The sequence below is a fragment of the Phoca vitulina genome, unplaced genomic scaffold (genome assembly GCF_004348235.1).
Source record: "Phoca vitulina isolate PV1807 unplaced genomic scaffold, GSC_HSeal_1.0 scaffold5, whole genome shotgun sequence".
Lineage (NCBI taxonomy): Eukaryota > Metazoa > Chordata > Mammalia > Carnivora > Phocidae > Phoca > Phoca vitulina.
The window spans coordinates 42,111,215-42,116,415 of NW_022589708.1; positions in this window are offsets into that span (position 1 = coordinate 42,111,215).

Sequence of the window (5,201 nt, forward strand, 5' to 3'; positions counted from 1 at the left end):
GAGATGCAACAAGGACCAGATCAAATATAGCCCTACAGAAATTATAATATAATGGCTTTTACTGTAAGAGAACTGTGGAGATACTAGAGCACTCTGAGTACAAAAGGGGCAAGATTTAGTCTGTATTTTTAAATATCACCCAGAGTTCTTAAGAATATGTTATGTGGACAAAGGGCCTTCCTGTGTTGAGACTGAACTGAAAGTAGGTGTAGTGGTTTCTGAGGGCCACTGTAACAAACACCACACACTGACAGGGTGGCTTAACGTAACATATTTTTCTCACTCAGTTCTGAAGGAGAGAAGTCTGAAGTCAAGGTGTTGGACATGCCTTCTCTGAAATTCTTGGGGGAAAGATCCTTCCTTGCTTTTCCCTAGCTTCTGACGGTTGCTAGATAGGGTTGACTTCATCTTAACTGATTATCATCTACAAAGACACTATTTCCAAACAAGGTCACATTTACTTATATTCACACCTGCAGTTAGGACTTGAACCTATCTTTTAGGGGGATACATTCAGCCTCCAATAGGGAGCGAGGATGGAAGTAGGAGGACCACTTAGGAGAATATTTTAGCAAAACAGATGGGAGACTGCCCTGAGTGAAGACATGCAGTAAAAACCATGCAGTTAAAATGACTGTGAGGGGGGCGCCTGGGTGGCTCAGTTGGTTAAGCGACTGCCTTCGGCTCAGGTCATGATCCTGGAGTCCCGGGATCGAGTCCCGCATCGGGCTCCCTGCTCAGCAGGGAGTCTGCTTCTCCCTCTGACCCTCCCCCCTCTCATGTGCTCTCTCTCTCTCTCTCTCAAATAAATAAATAAAATCTTTAAAAATAAATAAATAAATAAAATGACTGTGAGGGATGTAAGATATGAAGGCAGAATAGTGTGTATGTGTGTGCTTGTGCGTGCGTGCATGTGTGTGTGTGTGTGTGTGTGTGTGTGCACGTGCACATGCCTGAGTGAGAAAGGAGAGGAGAGGAGGAAAGAAAGTGCCAAATTAATTTGAAAAATGTGAAGTAAATATTTTCAAAGACCAACATTTCAGACAGGAATCTTCTGGTTAATGAGTTTCTCCTTCAAATACAGAAAAGGCTATTAATTAGCTGTTCATCTGAATAAAGGAAATAAAGATAACTTAAGAAATGGAAGTCCAATAGTAATAGCCTCTTAGAAAGTATCAAGATGTTATCAGACAGTAAATTTAACTGTACTTCTAATACCAATTAAATATATTAACAACTTAATAGGAGGTAGAGAACAGTATCATTTTAAAGTAGTTTTTAGAGAAGAAAGACGCTAATATACATATTATCTTTTTTGAGCTCAGCTAAAAGTAAACTGCATTTAAAAACTATTATCTTAAAGGGTTTTAACTCTAAAAACCATAATATTTAATGAGCTCTTTCTTAGAATCTAAACCCAGTAATTGTTTATATATTTTAATATCCTACCATCATCCGTAATGATCATGCATGTTTTACAAAGAATTGCAGGTTTAATATAAGTTGATTGATTATTACCAGTGTACAATATTCATTACCTATCTTTGGTAGTTCTACTGTATTTTTAAGTATATTTAAAATTTTATGTTCATGACTGACACTTCTGAATAGGACAATTTACTCTCAATAAGGAAATGATTTTGCAGAACTTATTACTAAGATGGATAACAACTGAGTTGGCACAAACTTCAGAGTAGCTACCCAGCATAAAATAGTGCGGTAAATGAATCAGCAATTGAGGTGTAATGCCAAAAATGAGGACTTCTGAATTTTAGGGATTCTTGAATTTGGGAATCTATTTGGTTATTCCTCACAGAAGAGCTGCAATATCTGCAAAAGCTACTTGAAATCAAGTTTTCTGTGTTAGGAAAATTATTTGTAGCTTTTGAAAGGAAGGTTAACAATTTGAAAAATGAAATAATACACAAGTAATAAGCATGTAAATTTTAGTAACTTTTAAGTGGAATTTCAAAGTTTCTTTATACATTTAAAATGTTCCAGAGGGACTAAAATGTAACTCTGGTATTATTTTCCTATTACTGTTCAATACAAATAAATATTTTCTTTATTTTTTTGCATAGTTGCTGGAGTTCTTATTAATTAACCAGTCAACCTTCACATCTTAGTACCCTTAAACAGCAACTTACGACTTTAGAATTTGACTGTGATATACATTGATTATTGATCCTTTTTTCTTTAACAGCAAAACTGCAAAAATTTCAGTCAATTGTGTTGGAACCAACAATTATATGGCATTTAATTATTAATTTAAAATGATATTTAACAAAAATAAATTTCAGGTATTAAACTATCACTAACACACATTTACAAATTAATTAACTTTAAATTCAATTTAATATACTTTACATAAACCATAATACAGCAATATACTTTGGAAATATGTTTATCATAGCATATATATGTATTATGAAAAAGCATGAAAATGAAACACAGATGTTTATTATGATTAAAATTATAAATTTTCTATATATATTTTAATAGAACTTTTTATATAAATTAGTTTCTGAATCTTCTTCACTAAGGAAGTAGTTATATTCCTAATTTGACAAAGGGAAATATTTTGGGACAGAGATATCAATTTGTGTCAGGATACCACCTCCTTGCTTAAGGTCCTTTACACCTAAAACTTTAGTGTTTTGTTTCCTTAACTATGTATTTGCTCAACATTTATTCTTTATTAAAAACATTTCCTATCCCCTTCTACTCATCCATGTCCATCACTAACATAGGCTACTAGGTAGGCCATATCTGCCCCCTAATCTGGGTCCACAGGCACTCCAGTACTCTACATGCTTTGCCCACACATGCCCCTACCCCATGGTCAGCTCAATGTGCATATCTTCAACAGCATTCAGAGTAGGCCTTTGCAGAGAGTCAGTGAGCACACATAGAAAGCCAACTCAAATCTACAGGACTGGGAAAAACAAACGAGAGACTGTCAGCAACCAATCTGGCTTTGCAAACACACACTCTTAAAAATTCCCCTACAAGAAGGAATAAGAAGTGTGGAGCAGGCACATCCATAGGAAAGGTCTGAGAATGCTTCACAATCTCTGACAGGGCTGATGGAAGGTATATCTCCTGAAGCCAGTCAGTAAAGACTAGAGGAGGCAACTACTTCTTCAATGTGAACACGACTATTCAAGGGTCAAAAAACATGGTAAAAAAATCATGGAAACATGACACCACCAAAAAAAAAAAAGGAAAGGAAGAATGAAAGAAAAAGAAAAAGACTATCTTCTAGTAACCAACACCAAAAAATGGGATATCCGCAATTTGCCTGATAAAGACACCAAAACAGTTGTTTTCAGGAAGCTCAGTAAGCAACAAGAAAACACAGAAAGACATTTCATTGATCAATAAAACAACATATGAACAAACTTGAGAAGTTTAGATAAAAATAATAAACAGAAATTCTAGAGCTACGGAGATCTATGAATAAAATGTAAAATACAATAGAGAGCATCAAAGAAGATTTAAACAGAAAAAATAATCCATGAAGTAGAAGACATATTTGAAATGATCTAATCAGAGAAAAACAAGGAAAACAATATAAAAGAATGAAGAAAGCCTACGTAAATTATGGAATATCATAAAAAGAAACAATCTATGCATTACTGAAGTCCCTTAAGAAGGAGAGAAAAAGAAAGGGACAGAAAACTTAAAGATATTATGGCTGAGAACTTCCCAAATCTGGGAGACTTATAGATATGTACGTTCATGAAGCCCATAGATCCACCCCAAAATTTTAATACCAAAAATTTGTCTTCAAGTTACATTATAATAAAACTGTCTAAAATCAAAGATGAGGAGAATTTTAAAATAGCAAGAGAAAAAACTCACATACAAGGGAATCCCCATAAGACTATTACTGGCTTTCTTAGCAGACACCTTGGAAGCCAGGAGAGGTAGGATGATATAAAGTATGGGAAGAAAGTAACAGCCATCCAAGAACATTTTACCCACCAAAGCTGTCTTTCAGAAGTGAAGGAGATATAAGACTTTTTCAAATAAAAGTTGAGGGAGTTCATTCACTAGACACACCTTACAAGAAATGATGAAAGGGGTTCATCAAACTAAAATAAAAGGGCTAACTGGTAACATAAAAACATAGGAAAATATAAAACACAGTGGTAAAACTAAGTATACAGTGAAACTGAGAATCTGCTAATATGTCAATTTGGTGGTATGCTAAAAACCTAACTCTAGTACAAGGATTAAAGGATAAAAATATTAATAATAACTATTAGATTATAATAATTTGTTAATTATAAATAATTCAGAAAAAGGTAAATTATGATATCGAAAATATAAAATGGCTTGGGGGAGATAAAAGATATAGTTTTTGTGTGCAAGCTAAGTTGTTAACAACTTAAAGTAGTCTGTTACTGTTATGTCTATAAACCGTTCTATGTAAGCCTCATGGTAACTACAGAGCAAAAATCCACTGTAGACACCCAGAAGATAAATAAATCAAAACATACTACTATAGAAAACCAGTAATTTATTAAAGAGAGGGGTCCAAGATGGAGGTAAAGAAAGATTCCTGAACTCACCTCCTCCCATGGACATACCAAATCTACAGCTAGATATAAATAATTTCCATCTGAAAAAGATACGAAAACCAGATGAACAGCTCCTCCACAACAAATGACAAAAGAATCACATTGATATGGGTAGGACACGCAGAGACACAGTCTCACCAAAAAAAAAAAAAAAAACCCTACCCCCAGCATGGCAAGACACAGTGGGGAGGGATCTCACTAGCCAGGCACTCTATCCAGAATAAAGAGAGGTTGGTGCTCCACAATGGGCACCCCACCTCCTGGAATCTGCACCAGAGAGACCAGAACCAGAATGTCTGCTTAGAAAACCAATGAGATTGACATCCAGAAGTCCCAAAGTGCTAGAGGAAACTGAGGTTCCCCCTTTGGAAGGATTGTGTGCAGTCACACTTGCCCTAAAACACAGTGAATAAAACAGCAGTTTGCAAAGCACCAAGACTATATTTGAGGGAGATTCATTTGCTGATCTAGGTACACTGGCTAGAGGGATGAGAGACAGCTGAGACACTCCTTGGAAACAGAGGTGCTGGTGGATACCATTGTTGTACTCTCCACCTGGCCTGCTAACAAAAGTGAGCAAGCTTGGGTATGGCACCCTCTTGTTGCTTTGCTGAG